The sequence below is a fragment of the Primulina tabacum genome, chromosome 8, assembly GCF_025594145.1.
Source record: "Primulina tabacum isolate GXHZ01 chromosome 8, ASM2559414v2, whole genome shotgun sequence".
Classification (NCBI taxonomy): Eukaryota; Viridiplantae; Streptophyta; class Magnoliopsida; order Lamiales; family Gesneriaceae; genus Primulina; species Primulina tabacum.
Window position 1 is genome coordinate 15421311 of NC_134557.1, and position 23075 is coordinate 15444385.

General features: G+C 37.2%; 2 long non-coding RNA genes across 2 annotated transcripts; both read right to left on the reverse strand.

Annotated features, from left to right (window-relative positions):
• Nucleotides 1-15500: 15500 nt before the first annotated feature.
• LOC142553823 (uncharacterized) lies at nucleotides 15501-16383 on the reverse strand. Its single transcript, XR_012822010.1, has 3 exons — nucleotides 16314-16383; nucleotides 16133-16236; nucleotides 15501-16034 (listed from the first exon to the last, which is right to left on the reverse strand). It is a non-coding gene; the product is annotated as an uncharacterized LOC142553823 (long non-coding RNA).
• A 143-nt stretch (nucleotides 16384-16526) lies between these two features.
• On the reverse strand, nucleotides 16527-21797 carry LOC142553822 (uncharacterized). Its single transcript, XR_012822009.1, has 4 exons — nucleotides 21561-21797; nucleotides 16918-20748; nucleotides 16703-16832; nucleotides 16527-16606 (listed from the first exon to the last, which is right to left on the reverse strand). It is a non-coding gene; the product is annotated as an uncharacterized LOC142553822 (long non-coding RNA).
• Between the last annotated feature and the right edge of the window lie 1278 nt (nucleotides 21798-23075).

Here is a 23075-nt window from a genome sequence, read left to right on the forward strand (position 1 = left end):
TCAAGAGATTGCCGAAATCTTTAGAGGAATATGGAGAGGCAATTTTCGAAAATTGCAAGTCTTACGGAGGCTAGGGTTTGTGCCGCCTTTCTTTTTATTATCAATGCATGATCTAATTTCCATCAGTATAGATTTAGGTCTCTTAATTAAGATTAATGGGCTTAATTAATCAAGATCTATTAAGAATTTTAATTATTTAGTATGTTGGACTTGTACTCCTACAAGCCCATTAAGCATACTTTCCACTATATTTAATTTAATATTTAATAAACTCAACTTTTGAGTTTAATAATTAAATTATCAAATTTTATAAATTTAACTCCTTAAATTTATTCTCTTCAAATTTTAAATATCATAAATTCAACTCCTTGAATTTACTATCTCATAAATTCAACTCCTTGAATTTATTTTCTCAAAATTTAATTATCATAAATTCAACTATTGAATTTATTCTCTCCATAAGAACAAATGATCCAGTGCTTGTGTGACCCTTAATGGTTCATGGATACAGCTAGCCATGAGTTCACAACTCCTTGTGATTCATGATATTTTTCTTTATTCGGGCTTACCCCAATTTGCCCCATTTCATGCACCAATATTTGGTCATGAGAATGTCAGAAACCATTTTCTGATTAAACCCATTGAATCATGGTAAGAACGTCTAGTAGCATCGTCCATGATTCCTAGGTATCACTGACAGTGCCTGCAAGAACCAGTCGGTTATGATTAACGTATATTACGGTCCCTTCATCTCATATATTCCGATCGAATATGCAACCATTGGTTCATCGAGGGTTGCGTATTCGATAACTATGTGATACAATCATGAAATATTCATAGTGTCATCGCATGCAAAACTAGAGAACTCTTTCTCTAATGTACATCTTACGCTCTAGCCAGATATTTCATGCACTATTATTTCGATAGATCACATAAGATATCCACACATGTAGGTGAGCGGTGAATTCCCGACTACAATGCACCGACTCCTACATATGTCGCAATTGCACCCAACCTCGCCACCTTGTGACCCTCGCGGAGTCGGTAAACGAGTCAAAACACAATCCTAGTAGTGCAGAGCCTCAGTATTGTCCTGGGTCGTAAGGACTAATTATGTACAATCACAACCATGGACTTTTTCTCTCGATAAATGATAACCACTTGAAAAGTCAGATGGAGGAATGTTCGGTACAATCATCGTATTATTACTCATCTACATGATTGGACATCTCTATGCCCTTACCACTAAACACGGTACACAATATCACAGGTGCTAGTCTCAACCTCAAGCAGCTTTTATCCTTATTTTTAGGCGGCTGAATCGACTAGGAACAATTTTAGAATATACAATTTTTACAAATGAGTTTCAAGATCGAATCACGATTCATTCGTATTAAAGTATAATCAAGGATTTTATCTATGTTGATTAAAATGAAATCATAAAAAGTTAAATTATATTAAAATAAATATTATTTATTATACTTGAGTCAATAAATTCCCTAATCAACTGTTAGCTTGCATGACATCTATTCTAACAATCCCTCACTTGCCCTAAAGCCAACTAGATGATTTTCAAACAATGGTCCTGGCAAGGGATTTGTAAGTGGATCAGCAACGTTATCTGCCAGAGGCGACTCTTTCGACTGATATATCTCATCTTCTCACAATCTCCCGGATGATGTGGAATTTTCTCAGCACATGTTTGGATCGCTGATGAGACATTGGTTCTTTTTCTTGTGCAATGGCACCATTGTTGTCACAGTACACGGGACTGGATCAAATCCATTAGGAATAACGCCCAACTCTTGGAAGAAATTCCTCATCCAAACTGTCTCCTTTGCTGCAGCAATATATTCATCTTCAGTGGTGGAATCCGCAACGGTGTCTTGTTTGGAACTCTTCCAAGAGACAGCCGCACCATTGAGCATGAATACAAAACCATAAGTTCGATTTCGAATCATCTATGTCACTTTGGAATCTAGTCAGTGTAGCCTTCCAATTTTAATTCTCCACCCCTACAGACCATGAACAAGTTCTTAGTCCTCCTTAGGTATTTAAGAATATCTTTCACAGCCTTCCAATGCATTGGACCAAGGTTCGCCTGATATCTGCTTGTAACACTCAGAGCATAAGCAACATCATGACGTGTTGATATCATACCATACATGATACTATCAATGGCAGACGCATATAGAATACACATTGGTAAGTATCCTCTCTTGGACTCTTCCATAGAGAATCTCTTCAAAATGGTATCGATATAAGTCGCTTGGGTGAGCCCCATCGTTGTCCTTGATCTATCTGTTAGAGTAGGTGTCCGTCGAGCCAAGTGCTGGCTAAGGGTTCACATTGAAACTCTATGCATAAACAATCTTGATTTTAATAATATTTGAAATTCTTGTTTTGGCACATCTTTATCTGTATACCCATGCTAGCTGCATAGATAAAGCCCTTGAATATACAAATAGTAGAAATAATATGAGATGCTTATATGATGAGTGTCATGAAACTCATATTTGAAATACTGTATATTCTAAATAGTTCCTAGTTGATTCAGCCACTGCTGAGAAGAATAAATGTCGCTTGAGTTTGAGATTAGTATCTGCGATGTGAGAACCAGGTTTCATTGGTAGGGGACATTGTGATGTCCGAGCATGCAGATAGGTGCTCCTTGCAGAGTACACTGAACAACCCTCCATAAAAGACTTTCCAAGTGGTTCTCACTTATCGAGTAGAAACGTCCTAGTTTATAGTTGTACACCATTAGTCCTTATGACCTGGGATAACATTGTGACTCTATGTAGAACCCGATAAATCAGACTACGTATAAGCCATGCATAATTACTATTATTTAAATTAAAATGATTTTCATACATGCATGAGTGTTTAATTCATTTTAAAATTTTTAAGCCATGATCATTTAATTTAAATCGTAGAAGCTTAGTGTTATCTTTTCGATTAAATACGCGAGGCCGGACTGGAGTTGGAGTATTGAGATAAAATTTAATAATAAGAAAATATTTCTAGATTAATTTAAGCCAAGGAATAATTCATTTTAATGTAAAAGAATGTTTAATGATTTATTTAATTAATTGGAGTTAAGTAGTAAATAAGCCCTTTAGGTCCAATAATTAATTTAAAAGCCTAAATTAAAATGTGTAATAAATGGGATAAATTAATCTATGCCTATTTTATTTAAGAAAGTGTAACTTAACATGATAGTAATTTATTTTAAGACCTAGCCATGCATGCAAGAAAATTGTTATCATAAATTAAGTTATTAATTCACTAAAATACATAATAAGTGTTTAAAACTTTAAGGAGTTAAAATTCAATAATTAAGCAATATTTTACCCCATTTTGTTAGCAAGATTTCGGCCACCCCCTTGAAGATTTAATCAAGTTTGGCAACTCTCCATCTTGATACCTTTCCTTATCATTTCTTGGTAGATAATTCCCTCACTTTTAATCAACAACAATTAATAATTAAGCAATATTTCTACCTTACTTTGATCACCAAATCTCGGCCAACACCTCCCCTATATCTCCCTCAAATCCCATAATATCATATCATTTCCTATCTCCCAAACAACTAGGATAGAAAGATTTTTATTTGCCATTCAAACTCCCCATTTAATTGGGAACCTTCCCCTTCATTTCCTAGCCATTCTTCCTCACGTCTCATTCGAAATTTCAGAGAGAATACAAGCAAGAAATTGTGAGTTGCATCAAGAAAATAAGAGAGAAAAGTAAGAAAAGAAAACTCCGTCTCCACCGCACCGTGTTCGTCATATTGAATTGTTTCTTTCGAAAACATATTTTCAGGCATGTTTATATTGTTCTTTGCTCTTCAATCAAGTCATATAAATATTTTAAAACATTACATGATCATGATTTTAATGGCAAAACCGAAGTATGACAGCAACTACACAAAAAAATTCTGCACAGATTTTTCGGCCTTCTCTTGTGCTTCACGGGTTGTCTTGTTTTTGTGATTTCAGGGATTGGCTCGGTTCCAGGCGCTCAAAGCTTCATCTAATCACGTACTAGGGTGTGTTAGGATCATGTTGGTCCATTAGTCCAAGCCCCATGCACGCTGGATAAAGACTTGACAGCAACTTCTTCAATCGTTGCGAGTTGAGTCTTGATTTTCGGATTCTTGGTTCTCTAAGGCAAGTGTTCGAATCATGGTTGGTCCAAGGCCGGTAAACGTGGTAGAACCTCTCCTTAGCGTGTCTAGGACGTGACCAAGATGGCCTTTTAAGGCTTGAGTCATGGTCCCATCGGTTTTTAAAACAAAACATGCAAGTGACCCTCGGTTTCTCTTTTTTGATTTTGTGTGAGTGAGTTTCGAATTTTGGGTGTTGGATGGATCTTGGTTGGATTTTAGCCCTTAGCCATGGTTATACAATACCTTATGATGTCTAGATCGAGCCATGATCAATCATATGGCCACTGGAATGACACAAGACAGCAAGCAATCCACACCATCGCATCGTACAGAATTTTGTTTGGTGTTATTGGTTTCAAGTTTCGGTTATCTTAGGTGTTTGCTTGGATTGTGGTTGGCCTAGGGCCCTTAGCCATGGTTCAAGCCACACCTTAGGATGTTGGGAAGAGGTTCTGGTTGGTGGTTCAAGCCCCAATGATCATTAGTATCTTAAACGAACACAACAAGCGCAGCTGCTGCCATCGCACATTTGACAGCAGCATGGCTTCGGTTCAGAGGTGGTATTTGAGTTCTTGGTTGGCTTTTAGCATATGTACTTGGACTGGACAGTACCTCAATGAGTTAGGAAGGTCATGTTTTTGGTCATTCGTGATTTGGTTAAGTTTATAAGTCGTACGAGAATTTACGGTGCAATGTGCAAAAGTGACTCTCGAAAGAGCATTTACGATTTGGGTCTCCATTCACATTTTTCGTGTATTACAGCCCTAGAGTCATGTTTTCCAGTATTTTTGGTGTATTTTAACCATGGTTAAACGATGGTTCAATGTCGGTTCGGGTTGGTACGAAGCCATGGTTGAATACTAAGTTTGTTGGGCGCAATTGTCTCGTTTTTAGTTCGATTATGAAGTGTTGGTCAAGTCAAGTTTATTTGCATGTTCTCATGTTAGAATTAGGTCGCAGCGAGCCTTGGAACGACCCAACTCATTCGGTAAAAACATGGTTATAATTATATTACGTGCATAAAATATAAATGTTTATTTTTGAGATATATGCGATATGTCTTGTGGCCACCTTACGCTTATGGGATTGCTTCACCCGGTGACTTACGACCGGTTTACGATTATGTATGGGTACGGATATCAAGTCCAAGGGCTGTGGTGATCTCTACCGCCCAATATACTGTGGTTTAGTCTGATCAGACGTGCATGTTATGTTATGTTATGGGCCACTTGCGTAGGAACATTATCTCTACCAAAAATTACGATATGATATGTTATGACAGAGCTCAATCGAGTAAAGCTTTTACGTACGATTTTCAGGTATGCACGTATTTATAATTACTCATGATATGATTTCCCCCTTGCACCTTACGATACGATATTTTTACGTTGCACGAAATTTTATGATATATTTACTTGTTATTCACGATATATGCATGTTGAGTCTTTAGACTCACTAGACTTGATTGTTGTAGGTACTGATGAGATCGAGACTCAGGGCGGGGACGAGTGAGCTAGCTTGGGTCGGCAGTAGTAGGAACCCGAGGACCTCATGCTTCAGTTTATTTATATTTTTATGCACAAAACTCATTTTTCATCATGTTGAATTATTTGAAGTTGTTGTTTTGAAAATGATAATTTCTTCCGCTGTTACTTTAACGTTAAATCATTTTATCAGTTCATTTTATGTATGAGGCATGTTATTTATTTAAAGAGAAAAATTTTAAATAATTCCGTAAATTTACAAATACGAAATACGGGCCTCTACAATTGGTATCAGAGCCTATGTTCTTGTAAAGGGTTGTACTACTACTGATCTCGAGAAGCTCACGAAGTCACGTCTTCGGTCTGTAAGTTTTACGTTCATGCACTTCGTTTAAAGCATGAAATATTTTTAGCAGCATGTTTTCATGAAATATTTTATGTCAAGATTATGATTATGCAGTATTTATTTAAATTTAAAGAAATAATGGAATTATGCATGTTGGTTACGTATGGGTTATATGTATGGAACAGTATGCCTCCTAGACGCATTCCTGAGCGCATGAGAGATGATGAGCATCGTCATGAGGACGGTGAGGATCATAGGCAGGAGAGAGATTTACCTCCACCCCCTCCACCGGACATGAACGCCCAGATGTTAGCCGGAATGACGCAGTTCTTCAAACAGTTTGCGGGGAACAACGTAGGGGTAGCCAGGCAGACTAGGCCTGAGGCTACCTATGCGCGGTTCATGAAGATGAGGCCGAAGGAGTTCTCAGGGACGACTGATCCTATGATTTTCGAGGGCTGGATTAAGTCCCTCGAGGTTATCTTCGAGTTCATGGAGCTTGGAGACGAGGATAGGGTTCGTTGTGCGACCTATCTGTTTGGAGGAGACGCTCGCTTGTGGTGGGAAGGAGCATTGGTAGCCTAGAATTTGGCAAATCTGAGCTAGACGCGTTTTACAGAGGTATTCTACTCTAAATATTTTACTGACGAGGTGCGTTCCAGGTTGACCAGGGAGTTTATGACCCTGAGGCAGGGAGACATGACTGTTACGGAGCTCATCGGTAAGTTTGAGAGGGGTTGCCATTTCGTACCACTGATTGCAAATGATGCTGGAGCCAAGTTGAGGCAGTTTATGCGGATCTTATCGTATTGCCGATACCAGAGTTTGAAATCATTCTGGGTATGGACTGGCTATTAAGGAACAGAGTTTTGATTGACTTCCAGCGGAGATCTGTTCTAGCCCGACCTCTTGGAAGAGAGCAGTTCTTATTCGAACCAGACAGGTACTTTCCTTTACCGCGTATAATACCTTGTGTTCAGGCTAGGAAGCTTATGCGTAGAGGGTGTCGAGCATTTTTAGCGATGTTTGTATCTGTTCCCGAGACACCCAGTCAGTCAGCCTCCGATGTCCCAATTGTTAGGGATTTCCTAGATGTGTTTCCTGATGACGTCTCTGGTATGCCACCGGTGCGGGAAGTGGAGTTTTCTATTGAGCTTATGCCATGTACTGCACCGATATCAAAAGCACCGTACCGATTAGCACCGACAGAGATGGCAGAACTCAAGAAGCAGATTCAGGAACTTCTTGACAAGGAATTCATTTGCCCAAGTTTTTCACCATGGGGTGCGCCAGTCTTATTTGTGAAGAAGAAGGATGGTTTGATGAGGCTCTGTATTGATTACCGGGAGTTGAATAGAGTGACAGTGAAGAACAAACACCCACTTCCGAGGATTGAAGATTTATTTGACCAGTTGCAGGGAGCCTCAGTATTCTCAAAGATTGATCTTCGTTCTGGTTATCACCAGTTGAGGGTAAAAGATGCCGATGTTCTCAAGACTGTTTTTAGGACTCGTTATGGCCACTTCGAGTTCCTTGTGATGCCTTTCAGTTTGACGAATGTGCCAAAGATCTTCATGGATCTCATGAATCGCGTATTTCAGCCGTATCTTGATTAGTTCGTGATAGTATTCATAGACGACATCCTCGTCTACTCAAAGAATCATGAGGAGCACATCAGACATCTGACCGCAGTTTTGCAGACCTTACAGAAGCACAAGTTAATCGCAAAGTTCAGTAAGTGTGAGTTCTGGTTAGAGAAGGTGGCGTTCTTAGGCCACATTGTTTCCAGCAGCGGTATTGAGGTAGACCCAGTGAAAGTTGCAGCAGTCAGAGATTGGGTTGTGCCGCAGAATGCATCAGAGATCAGTAGTTTCCTTGGGCTAGCAGGATATTATCGGAAGTTTATTCAGGGATTCTCCTCTATCGCAGTTCCACTCACATCGTTGACAAAGAAGAATGCGAAATTTGTGTGGAGCGTTGAGTGTCAGAAGAGCTTCGATACTTTGAAGCAAGCTCTTATCTCAGCACCAGTATTGGCCATGCCGTCAGGGCCCGGGGACTTTGTCTTGTATACCGATGCTTCGAAGCTCGGTTTAGGCGCATTGTTGATGCAGCATGGGAAGGTGATAGCATATGCTTCTCGTCAGTTGAAAATCCATGAGAAGAATTACCCTAACCACGATCTAGAGTTGGCAGCCGTAGTATTTGCCTTGAAGATCTAGAGGCATTATTTGTACGGAGAGAAGTGCCAGATCTTTACCGACCATAAGAGCCTCAAGTACTTCTTTACGCAGAAAGAGCTGAATATGCGTCAGAGGCGTTGGTTGGAGCTAGTGAAGGACTATGACTGTGACATTAGCTACCAGCCGTGCAAAGCTAATGTAGTTGCGGATGCATTGAGCAGGAAAGTCGCAGTGATTGCTCATATGGCGATCCCGAGACCTCTTCAGTTTGAGATGCAGAGGTTCGATATAGAGACATATCCTCGAGGTAGAGTTCCCCGACTATCTACTTTGACGATTCAGTTTTTTTTTCTAGACCGTACTCGCAGTGGACAGTCAGCAGATGAGCATTTGGCAAAGTAAAAGCAAAGAGATGAGGCCAAGGGCAGTATTTTGTAAACAGTTAGCGACGGCATTGTGAGATATCGAGACAGAATGTGGGTTCCTAGCAGTGATTCTATTCGAGCAGATATTTTATCCGAGGCCCACATGTCGTCGTACTCTATTCATCCTGGGAGTATGAAGATGTACAAAGATCTGCATTTGTTGTATTGGTGGCCCCGGATGAAGAAGGATATCAGACGTTTTGTATCCGAGTGTCTGACGTGTCAGCTAGTGAAAGCGGAGCATCAAAGACCAGCAGGTATGCTCAAGCCTCTTTCCTATTCCCGAGTGGAAGTGGGAAAATGTTACCATGAACTTTGTTGTCGGTTTGCCGAAGTCAGTCAGAGGATCGAATTCTATCTGGATGATTGTTGATTCGTCTTACCAAATCAGCGCACTTCTTGCCTATTAAGACGACTTTCACCATGATTCAGTATGCAGAGTTGTATATCCGAGAGATAGTCAGGCTTCATGGTATCCCCGTTTCTATACTGTCTGACCGAGATCCTAGATTCACTTCCTCATTTTGGAAGAGTTCGCATTCGGCTATGGGTACGAAGTTGTTGTTTAGTACAGCTTTCCACACGCAGACAGATGGTCAGTCAGAGAGAGTTATCCAGATTTTGGAGGATCTACTCCGTGCATGTGTCATCGATTTCTCAGGGAGTTGGGAGTTGAAGTTGCCATTGGTAGAGTTCATCTATAACAACAGTTTTCAGTCATCTATAGGTATGGCTCCATATGAAGCACTGTACGGTCGTAAGTGCAGATCGCCTATTCATTGAGATGAAGTAGGGGAAAGAGCAGAATTGGGTCCGAAGATCATTCAGCAGACTGCCGATGTAGTAGTCAAGATCCGTGATAGGTTGAGAACTGCTCAGAGTCGACAGAAGAGTTATGCGGATCAGAGGAGGAGAGATCTAGAGTTTGCCGTTGGCGACCATGTTTTCGTGAAAATAGCACCTATGAAAGGTGTCATGCGGTTCGGGAAGAAAGGAAAGCTTAGTCCGAGATTCATCGGACCATTTGAGATCCTCGACAGGGTAGGGACGTTAGCTTATCGCGTTGCTCTTCCGTCGAATCTGGCCGGAGTACACAATGTATTCCACGTCTCTATGCTGAGGAAGTATATGACGAATCCTTCGCATGTCTTGAACTTCGAACCGTTGCAGCTCACTCCGAACCTGTCTTATGAAGAGATACCAGTGGAAATCTTAGACAGACAGGAGAAGAAGCTTCGGAACAAACTGGTGAAGCTAGTGAAAGTCAAATGGCTCAATCATTCGGAGGAGGAGCATGGGAATCGGAGCCAGAGATGAAGAGTCGATATCCCGAGTTATTCGGTAAGTTTTAATTTCGAGGACGAAATTTCTTTTAAGGGGGGAGAGTTGTAGAACCCGATAAATTAGACTACATATAAGCCATGCATAATTACTATTATTTAAATTAAAATGATTTTCATACATGCACGAGTGTTTAATTTAATTTAATTCGTAGAAGCTTAGTGTTATCTTTTCGATTAAATACGCGAGGCCGGACTGAAGTTGGAGTATTGAGATAAAATTAATAATAAGAAAATATTTCTAGATTTAATTTAAGCCAAGGAATAATTCATTTTAATGTAAAAGAATTTTTAAGGATTTATTTAATTAATTGGAGTTAAGTAGTAAATAAGCTCTTTTATGTCCAATAATTAATTTAAAAGTCTAAATTAAAATGTGTAATCAATTGGGATAAATTAATCTAAACCTATTTTATTTAAGAAATTGTAACTTAACATGATAGTAATTTATTTTAAGACCTAGCCATGCATGCAAGAAAATTGTTATCATAAATAAAGTATTTAATTCACTAAAATACATAATAAGTGTTTAAAACTTTAAAGAGTTAAAATTCAATAATTAAGCAATATTTTACCCCATTTTGTTAGCAAGATTTCGGCCACCCCCTTGAAGATTTAATCAAGTTTGGCAACTCTCCATCTTGATATTTTTCCTTATCCTTTCTTGGTAGATAATTCCCTCACTTTTAATCACCAACAATTAATAATTAAGCAATATTTCTACCTTACTTTGATCACCAAATCTTTGGCCGTTTGTGATTTTGTTAAGTTTAGAAGTCGTACAAGAATTTACGGTGCAATGTGCCAAAGTGACTCTCGAAAGAGCGTTTTACGATTTTGGCCTCTATTCACATTTTTCGTGTATTACAGCCCTAGAGTCATGTTTTCCAGTATTTTTGGTGTATTTTAACCATAGTTAAACGATGGTTCAATGTTGGTTCGGGTTGGTACGAAGCCATGGTTGAATACTAAGTTTGTTGGACACAATTGTCTCGTTTTTAGTTCGATTATGAAGTGTTGGTACAAGTCAAGTTTATTTGCATGTTCTCATGTTAGAATTAGGTCGTAGCGAGCCTTGGAACGATCTAACTCATTCGGTAAAAACATTGTTATAATTATATTACGTGCATAAAATATAAAATGTTTATTTTTGAGATATATGCGATATGTCTTGTGGCCACCTTACGCTTATGGGATTGCTTCACCCGGTGACTTACGACCGGTTTACGATAATGTATGGGTACGGATATCAAGTCCAAGTGCTGTGGTGATCTATACCGCCAAGTATACTGTGGTTTAGTCTGATCAGACATGCATGTTATGTTATGTTATGGGCCACTTGCGTAGAAACATTATCTCTACCAAAAATTACGATATGATATGTTATGACAGAGCTCTATCGAGCAAAGCTTTTACGTACGATTTTCAGATATGCACGTATTTATAATTTTACTCATGACATGATTTCCCCCTTACACCTTACGATACGATATTTTTACGTTGCACGAAATTTTATGATATATTTACTTGTTATTCACGATATATGCATGTTGAGTCTTTAGACTCACTAGACTTGATTGTTGTAGGTACTGATGAGGTCGAAACTGAGGGCTGGGACCAGTGAGCTAGCTTGGGTCGGCAGTAGTAGGAACCCAAGGACCTCATGCTTCAGTTTATTTATCTTTTTATGCACAAAACTCATTTTTCATCATGTTGAATTATTTTAAATTGTTGTTTTGAAAACTGTAATTTCTTCCACTGTTACTTAAACGTTAAATCTTTTTATCAGTTCATTTTATGAATGAGGCATGTTATTTATTTAAAGAGAAAATTTTAAATAATTCCGCAAATTTACAAATACGAAATACGGGCCTCTACACTCTATATGCTAGCATTGCACTTTGACTTGTTTACCAACTCATATGAGGTCATCAGGTGGCAAGGTTGGGTGTTTTGTCGAAACATATAGGAGTCGATGCATTGTAGTTGGGGATTCACCACTTACCTTTGGGTATTGATATTCTATGTGATCTCATGTGTATGTAGTTTTAAATAACTGATCAGAGTGTTGGTGGTAATTAAGAAAGGGGTTTCTTAGATTACACCATCGATGCAACTACGACCTGACACATAGTATCGATTATTTGACAACTCTCGATATACCAATGGTTGTCGAATCGGTCGGGATATATGAGATGAATGGACCGTACTGTACGCTAACCATAATGGAATTGTTCTTGCAGAAACTAGTCATTTGATACCTGAGAAATAATGTAAGCGATGCTACTAGGCGTTTAACATGATTGGTTGGGTATTCTCAGACTTGAATTCTGACGTTCTTATTATCAAGGAGTTGATAAGTAAGAATGAGGCAATTGGAGTATGCTCATGGTTAGTCCTGAATCACATTGGAATGTGAACTCACTGCTAGTTGTATCAATGAACCATTGAAAGCCACACAAGTACTAGCTTTCTATATCCCGGTGAGAATGAAATTAGTTCAATGTGTTGAACGGATTATAAAAGAGTTTATAAGTACAAGGAAAATTAGAAGTATGACTTCTATATGATGAATGTAACTTTTAATTTTTGGAAGTGTTTCTAAATTAAAAGTTGGCCAAATAAATAATGTATTTGAAAAATTGTGATTTTCATAAACATTGTTATGAACTAAATTAAATTAATTCAATTGTTGAATTAATCAAACACTAATGGACCTAGTAGAGTTCAAAATAATTAAATTAATTCCAGTGTTGAATTAATTAAATAACAATGGGTCTTGTAGAGCCCAAATGGAAATAATTATTTAACTAGTGGGCTTGAATAAATTCAAATAAGATTTAATTGATCTCAAATGTGTTTGAGATATTAAAATAAAAGTCCATGAGCTTTGGAATTGTTACAAGCCCAAATAACATGCAAGGAAGGTGAAAAGTTGGGAGTCAACTTTTTTCAAATTAAATGCCAGCATGGCTTTGGAATAAACAACAATTTTTACACAACTAAGAAAAGGCTTCCCTCTTTTCTCTCCCTTTTGGCCGAAATTCCCTTCAATTTTTTTCCAAAATTTTGCTTATTCATTTGATGAATTGATAGCGAAAATTTTCAATGAAAATACCTTACATTTTCTAGTGCAAGTGAAAGGTGGTTCTAGCTTGTTTGTGGTGGTCTTGATTTTTGAGCAAGGAGTGCTCGAATGAAGCTTGTAGACTTGTCTACTATTGAAGAGCTAAGTTGTTTATCATCTTAGTTGAAGCCATCATAAATCTTTGAGATTGATAGGTAAAACACTTAAAAACCCTATGTATGTTTGTGTTTTTGTATTTTCTACACTCTAGTGAGGGGTGCTTGGTTTTGATCTTGTAAAAAACTTTAAAACTTCCGTTGCACATTCCGGACACACATAATCGATCTCCTTTCAAGTGGCATTAGAGCTTAGGTCACTTTTTGTGTTGCAAATAAATGATATTATATTGAGAACCGATTTCTAACAGCATGAGAAAATCGTAACAACGAATCGAGGGACGAATTGGGGGCTATTTCGGCGCACGGTTGCTGCCTATTTCGGGCAGCCCGGCTGCACATTTCGGGCCTCATCGAGCTGCCCAAAACGCCCAATGTTTTAATAAAAAAAACTTTTGTTGTTTGCCGAAATCCGACGACGGAGCTCCATCAACGACGATGACGACTAGGGTTTCCAAAAGTGTTTTGAAATATCAAAGTGTCATGGACCTTGAGTTGTTGGGCCATTAGATGATTGACATATTTTGTGAAATTTAAATGGGCAAAATATTTTTAGTGAAAAATGTCTTTTTGGGCCCTTAAGTTTAAATATATAAAATTTGTATATATTTTCTCATAAAATAAATAATTGAAGTTGGACTTTAATTATTTATAGTAAATGGTGATTTACAAGAAATTCAGTTATAAATAAATTAATTAGAAAGTGAACAAAGAGTTTGTTTACTTTGTTAATTTAATTTATAATCGTGGCGGTTTGTGATTGGATCAAGATATATAATATTGGATCAATTGATTATTGTGATAATTAATTGATGGTGTATTATGTGATATTATGCACGAAAGATGATCAAAAGCCCAAGCTCAATTTGCTAGGTGTATGCTATGATATTTTGTGTTGAATGATTATAATAATTATCAATTTATAAGTGAGCTTGGTTTATAGCTCGTTCACACCTCATGAAATGTATCCCTATTTGCCATGGATATTTATTTGTAAATATTAGTATAGTGGAAGATCAAGATTGGAAGATGGTGTGCCTTGATGATTATGAATATCGAAGACATGTAAATATTAGAAGCTTTTGTAATTATACATTTGAATCCCATGCATTTCCAAGGATTGGACCTAGGCCCATGTTCGACTCACACGGGCCATGACTTCAGATAATAAGTAGGTGATAGGTAAGCAGACGCAAGGAAGCACTGCAACTCGTGGCTTAGCCTGTGGCTTCAGTGTCTTCGGTCGGCCGATCAAAGGCGCAGCTGTGGCCTTCGCGAACAGATGTAGCAAAGCAATTACGAAAACCCACCTCATTGTTTGAAGATCTTGGTATTTTTTTCATGCAAGTTTTTGTATAACTTTGCAAGTGGCACAAAGTTTATTTTTATACATGTATTGATATTTGTTTGGAGAGAACGTGGGTAGCACTAGCTAAGTGACATGCTTCCACGCCGAAGGTCATTTTCAAGAATCAAATACTCGTCATATTTCCTGGTTGAAAGTATTATTATTAATTCAATGAACGACTGAAATTGAAGTGTGCGTGGACTCTTCAAGGCAAAACCAGTGAAGGTTGTATGCACTACAAAAAAATTTACAAATAACGACGGAATTTTATGTCGCTATTCTGTCACTAAAAGTATTTAGCGACATAATAGCGATGGAATATCGATCGTCAAAGAATTTAGCGTCGCAGACTTGTATAACGACGGAAAATGCAATTCTGTCGTTATTTACGACGGAATATTTATATTTGTCGTTAAATAATAACGACGGAAATTTAAATTTTGTCGCAATATTTTAGTGACCGAAAAATATTTCGTCGCTAAATTTGCGACAGAAATTATATATCCGTCACTAAAGCAGCGACCGAAATTATAAAGGCGTCGGTAAATTTAGCGACAGATTTAAGTTTCTGTCGTTGATATTTGCGACAGAAATCATAAATCCGTCATTAAATCTAGCGACGGATATATGTTTTGGTCGTTGATATTTGCGACAGAAATTATAAATCTGTCTCTAAAATTAGTGACAAAGTGATAATTTTCGTCACTAAGTTTAGTGACAGATTTATAATTTCCGTCGTTAAATGTTGAATTTGGCAACCCCCGTGATCCCGTTTTTTATAAATTCCATTTTATCTAACACAATTTCTAATTCAAAAAATCCAATACAGTGTCAATTTTCCAACCAACAATATACATAATAAAATCACATCAAATTAAAATAAACACCTTCACTCCACCTATTAACATTCAAAATATATTAATCCATCCATATCCAAAAATATCAACACATCCCCCTGTTTACTTATAGAATCAGTAGCCACATTTCCAAAAAAGAGAACCAACATTTCAAAATGAATCATAATTCAATGACCAAAATATGAAGACAAAGTGGCTTCAATACTTACAAAAAAAGCCTATTAACCATGACATATCTAAGGGGACTATGGTTGTGTGCCATCATCATCATAATCTCGAGCACTCGAAGAAGAGATGGATTGGGGGTCAATAAGTGCATGCTCCATCAAGTAACGAACCTGCTGCCTCAAGCTAGTCAACTCCCTTGTAAGTTCCTCTACTTAGAAGTCGCAGCGGCAGCTTCAGCTTTAGCGGCAGCCACATCCATAGAGTTAGCACGTGTGCGTGTTGCACGTCCCGACATAGCTTCAGGATACAACACCTCAGCCTGCGAGCAAACCCCATACAATTTTCTCTCTTTAACCCCACCAACAGCCAATATATAGAGTTCATTTTGAACCTCTGGGGTTGGATTCTGTGGTGACTCACAATCATCATCAAGTTGTGATGCTTCAAGAAACCGAGCATTCATCTCGGCCTAAGATAACAAAGAGGAATTAATTGAATTTACAACAATTGCATCAGTCATAGATAAAAATGCATATTTCAACAATCTTTATGATATACAAGACTCACATCAAGAGCCTTTGACCTAGCATCAACCCATGTACCATCTTTTTTTTTTGATGCATCATTTTGAATAACTCATAAGCACTTGCATCACGGCCCAACTCCTCACGCTTCAAAACCAACGATGCTTAGAAATTTATATATATGCATTATTCGTTGACATATTATAACAGAAATTTAAACTTACCATTTTTATAGAATGTTGAATAAAACAGCGAGAACCTCCAATGTGTTTAACCACCCCTGTTCCTGGCCCTCAGGCTTTGTATTCCTATTAATTTTAGCTTTTTCTGACTTATTTTGCCACTGAAAGGAACTCCAGATTTCCTTCCACTTGTTCCAAATTTGGATATTAACCCCAAGTGGGAGTTTAGGCTTTGTACTCCAACTGCAAAGTGATTTCCTATACTGATCGGCTGCAAGTTTTTTCCATGTAGCCCTAATATGAGCATCATGATCAGGACGCCAACGATACGATTTCTGCATTTCAAAGAAACTAAATAAATATTTGAATTTGCATAAAATATTTAATTATTGATTTCAAAGCAACATATAATATTTAATAATTAATCTTACCACGAACTCGCCCCACTAGTATGCCTTTGTCGCAGCATCCACATATCACCATGTGTGTCCCCCCATGCACTGTTTCTCAGCAAATTTATCAGTGATAAAGGCTGAGACTGCATGACTGTCTGGTAAGAATCTACAGCACATAGATCATATAATAATTAAATAGAATAATACTCAAAAACTTTCAATGTTAACATAAACAAAGCAGTGTGACTTACTTGCCACCTGAGGCCACAATCAAGATCCTAGAATCATGGGAACCTTCTGAAGCCATCTGAGTAATTTTTTTAAGATGAACAAACTCAAATACATGTATGTAGACAATCATCATGCATGATATGAAAATTAAAATACATTAAAACCAAATATAAATATTAACATCCACACACAAATTTATCGAGTATATATGAACGAAACATTCATAATCATAGCTACATAAAACTTATCAACTTAAACATCATCATTGGAGTAGGCATCATCATTTTCACTATCATCACCTCCTGATGATATAAAAATTTCCAATTCATTTTCATCAAACTCATCTAATTCATCTATCTCCTCGTACAAGATTAACATCTGTTAGCACATGAGATGTGGTTATATCCTCAACATCGATGATATGCTGTCCAATTTCCTCATTCTGAAAAGCTTCATTATCTACGGACGATACAACATTGGGAATAGGTGCTTGAATATATGATCTTGGTTGCATCTTACACACTGCCAACCATTCATCAGTTGACCTTTTCACATTTGGGTAAGTGACATAAACAACTTGAGCAGCTTGGACTGCAAAAATGAAAGGTTCATAGATGTGAAGTCTTTTGTTCTTGTGAACATCAAATAGTTGGTATTTTGGATGATGTCTTGTTCCAGTTTTTGGTGTTGGGTCGAACCATGCACATTTGAACAAGACAATACGCTTTATAGGTAACCCTGGATATTCCACTTCGATTATCTCTTCTATGTTACCGTATTAATTGATCTCATTGTTTGTGTTGCCCGAACCTTTTACAGTAACTCCAGAATTACTAGTAGATCTTGTTGCACCGTGACGTACAGTGTGGAATCTGAAACCACTGACAAAATATCCACTATATGATTTAACTTTACGTAATGGACCGAATGCAATATTTTCTAGACATTTGTCTGGTAGATTTGTTCCCGGTTGTTGTACCTATGCATGTAAAAAGTTAGAAGCCAAAAATATTTTCAAATGGAACAATTAATATTTTACAGTTGAAATGAAGAAAGATATATGTATTACGTATTGTTCAAACCATAAGGCAAATTCCGTTTGCTAGCCTTAAATCCATCTCACGTGAGTTAATGGATTGATTATTCAACATGTAACTCAGACTCAAAAATGCTGCAATTAATCAAACATTCGTCAACATATGTAATTTTTATAAACCTCAACAACAAAATATCAATGAACTTAATTTTCACCTGACATATGGTTTCATCTCTTCACAATTGAGCAGTATGTGTGTCCGTGCTGCATGGTACTCTGTGTCATCCAATCGTCTGAACCTAGAAGCACCCATTGGTCGACCATTGAAGTTAAATCTAGAAACATTGGAAATGTCTCCAGCTTGTGAATTATCCCCTTCATCATTACGTGATTGTTTCCTCAAATGGGTCTTCACACTTGCTCTAAAGTAATGAGCACAAAAATATGACGCCTCTTCAACTAAATATGCATTAGAAATTGATCCTTCCACTCTTGCTTTGTTACGAACATTGTTTTTCAATCTTCGCAGAAATCGCTCAAAAGGATACATCCATCGATATTGAACAGGGCCAGCAATTCTAGCTTCATAAGCTGAGTGCACAGGAAGATGCTCCATACAATCAAAAAAACTTGGAGGGAATATTCTTTCTAGTTTGCAAAAGTATCACAGGAATATCATTCTCCATACGAACCATGTCAGAACATCTTATGTTTCTTGCTGTAATGTCTTTGAAGAAAAAACTTAACTCTGTTAGAGCTTGCCACACATTATTTGGAAGCAATTCCTTGAAAGCAATTGGGATTAATCTTTGCATGAACACATGACAATCGTGACTTTTCATTCCAAACATCTTCAATTTAGCCATATCAACACATCTTGACATCTTAGATGCATATCCATCCGAGAACTTTAAATTTCTCAACCAGTTACACAATACTACTTTGCTATGCTTATCCAATGTATAGCAAGCTTTAGGATATATGTTAGATATGTCATCTCGATGTAATTCTGGCCTGTTGCAAAATTCTTTTAGATCTTCTCTCGATTTTGCATTATCTTTTGTTCGGCCGGGAACATTAAGAATGGTATTAAATATGTTCTCAAAAACATTTTTCTCGATGTGCATAACATCTAAATTGTGTCTAATCAGATTTGTTCTCCAGTACGGCAATTCCCAAAAGATACTGCGTTTTCCCCAACCGCATTTACATCGTCTTACAATTTCTGAGTTCACTTCAATAGCCTCTGGTTCGATCACACTACGAAACCCGTAACTTTCAAGTTCTTCAATAATTTCATCCCCAGATTTTATATGTGGAGGAGGCTTTTTCACTTGGTGATATTTCTTGAACCATTTAATATTTCGTCTGAAATTATGATCCATTGGTAAAAACTTACGATGGTTATCGAACCATGATGTTTTACCACCATTCGGCAATGTGAAAGCATCAGAGTTTTCCATACAGTAAGGACATGCTAGTTTACCGGCGGTACTCCATCCAGATAACATTGCATATGCAGGAAAATAACTAATTGTCCATAGCAAAGAGGCACGCATAGTAAAATTTGTTTTCACGTGGACATCATATGTCTTTGCCCCAACTTACCAAAGTTCGTTCAATTCAGCGATAAGAGGTTGCAAGAACACATCTAACTTGTTCTTAGGATTACTAGGTCCGGGAGCTATAACTGTCAAGAACATGTATTCATCTTTCATGCACATCCATGGAGGCAAATTGTAAGGTGTTAGTATAACTGGCCATGATGAATATTGTTGTCCTGACTGACCGAATGGTTGAAAACCATCAGCTGAAAGTCCCAGTCTGACATTTTGAACCTCGAGTGCAAAATCTAGATGAGTTGTGTCAAAATGCTTCCATTCAGGTGAATCAGAGGGGTGACACATTGCATCTCCATCTTGTACATGCTCACTATGCTAACGCATGTGCTTCGCTGTTTCTACAGATGCATACAACCTTTGCAAACGTGAGGTTAGAGGAAAATAATACATTCTATTCCATGGAACTTTTTTTTTCCTTAACCGTTCGACGTAAACTAGGTTTGTAACGTGGATGCCCGCAAAACCTACATTCTTGTAAATCAAAGTTATCTCTCCAGTAAATCATACAGTTGTTTCTACAACAGTCAATCTTTTCCACCGGCAAACCTAATCCTTTTATTAATTTTTTTGTGTCATAAAAACTATTGGTCATGCAATTTTCTGTGGGTAGCAATTCGGAAATAAGCTGACACAGATCATCGTAACATCTTTCTGAAATGTGATGTTTAGCCTTTATGTTCAACAATCTAGCAACGACTGACAACTGTGAATGACCATTCAGATTACCTTCCCAAATCTCGGCCTCGGATGCCGTAAGCATGTCATATAGGTTTTTGGCAGTCTCATTTGGACTTTGGGGCTCATCTTCTATGTTAATAGAGTTATAAATATCGTGAACCATATTTTGCATGTGATCAACATGTTCGACTTGTACTGATGATGACGGACCAATCCAATGTTCAACTTCTGGAGTTATATAGGTTTCACCGTGATGGTGCCAACGATAATAGCCTGGTACAAAGCCATACCTACAGAGATGTAATTTGACTACCTCTTCGTCATGGTAAGCTCTGTTTCTACATCTTCGGTGATTACAAGGACAACACATTGTTTCACCACACATGATTTCAGGATGCATCTTAGCAAAATTCACGAATTCTTCAACACCATTAAAGAAGTCGTTAGTTATGAACCCATTTTCCAACCTATGGTACATCCAAGATCTTGTATCGTTCATGGTTTAATTAAAATGCCTAACACAATTGCAAGATAATTATTAACAATATTTACATAATATATACATTTGTAAAGTAATAAAATGCTATAAAAAAAAGAAGAAGAGAAGATATTAAGTCAACAATTCTTTAGTAGTCAAAGATATTCCCTCATTTACTAGTCAATAAATAACCATTTATAATATAACCATCCCTCCTAAAAATAAGAATTAAAAATGTATAGTTGCCGAATACGATGAGGAAAAATCAGAAGAAATCTAAAGGAAAAAAAAGTGGGAAAGTGGAACTCGGAGGCTTTGAACCATTCAATTAATTAGTAGTCAAAGATTTTCTCTAATTTATTGGTCAACAAATCACCACTTTAATAATGGACCAAAACTAGTTATAAATATTGGAATCCACCAATTCATTTTAATCAACTTTTCAGTCACCAAACTCTAAACAATAACACATTCATTTTCCGGAAAAAAAAGATTGCGATACATTTATCAATAAAGAAGCGTGGAACAAGTGAAAAATTATTTATTATTTCATTATTTGTGACAATTTTAAATTATTTAATTGTTTTTCCCCTTCATTCATTTCATCTTTTTACCAATTTACAAATCTTTTAATAAATTATGAAAAAATTTCACTTGATTTTCAGCTTATTTCATGTACCTTTAAACCCTTCTCTAAAAGTATTAATGTAATTTATTGTTTAATTTTTTACCAACTACTACATAATACTACTTCAAATCTTTACGTTTATATTATAAACCAAAGTCTGTATTTACAAATTCAAATAAAAAAATTCTGTATTTTCAACACCAAAATAAAACCTTACGTACCAAATCTGGGAGCAGAGGCAGAATGAGGTGGCTATAGGAGGGCTTCTAGGCAATAATCGGCGTCGGTGGATATAGAACTGCAATTTAAGAAAAAATTAATATGTTAACTGGAATTTAAAAAAAAAATTGAAGTACCAACTTTGGTTGCAGAGACAAAAGAAGGAGGAGATGAAACTTGTAAGGCATCTCGGTCGCGAGGTGGGTAGTGAAAGACCTAGAATTTGGGGGAACAATGAATATGTAAATGGATAAACAAAAACCCGTAAGTACCAAATATAATTTCAAGTGTGATGGAGGAGCTTCTTGGTCAGCGTGTGGGGACGGTGAAAGGGAAGGTAAAAATTTGTATAGTTTTTAAACCAAAATTTTTTAAATAAAAAGCAAAGGGATGCACAAGACTTAGATAATTAAACAAACCTGAGAATTGCTACCGAGGGAGGTGGAACCTGGAGGTAGAATGATGAAATCCTCTGTGTACAAAAAGTAGGGAGAAAAAACAAAGGCGCGAAGAAGACGTGGGAATTGTAGATTTTAAGGGTTACATTTGTATCTGCAGAGGAAATTTGTTTAATGTCCTTAATTAATGACATATATAAATTTCTAACCTTAATTAACGACAACTTAAAATTTTTGTTTTTAATTAACAACTAAAAAACTATTTGTCGGTAAATTAACGTCAATTTTTAAAAATCCGTCGTTAGTTGTGACAGAAAAATAAATTATGTCATTATTTTATATTTATGACAGATTTTTTATTTCCGTCGTTAATTAATGACAACATATTTAATTTCCGTCGTTAAACACAATTTTTCTTGTGGTGATGCATTTTAAGTGCCTAGCTGGCCTTGTTTATCTTACATTAGTCTGTCGTGATCAACGTGTCATAGATTAATTTTCAGTCATGGATCATAGAATACCATTTGAGCACCTCACGTTTCACATTCAGTTAATTATGAAGCCATAAAAAGGCAAAGCATAAAAAGTTGATGCCTTGAAGAAAAATACTTACATTGGGTGCGCTTAGAAACACAACCCACAGAATTTTGTAACAATTAAGCAAATGCAGAAAATCTCTAAACACACCCCCACAAAGTGTCTTCAGTTTTGTGCATCGGGCCCACCATCTTCCATTATTGATCTCCCACTATTTCTAATAATTATATTTAAATAGCCATGACACATAAGGGATACATCCCATAGAATGGGAACGGGCCATAAACCAAGCCCACTTTAATTGTAACGCCCCAGATTTGACGACTGTCCTCACTGTATCAAGACGAGTCTTTCCAGCATGCTTATGTCCTCAGTCACACGCACCCTGTGAAACTTCCCAGGAGGTCACCCATCCCAAAATTGCCCGAAGTCTAAAACGCTTAACTTTGGAGTTCTTATGTGATGAGCTACCGAAAAAAAGATGCACATTCGTGATATGAGTAGTACAAATAAATCTTTTAAGCCCTCTTCAACTGTTCAGTCCATTACATTGTACAGTCTCGGAATCCCTCTCATTCCCGT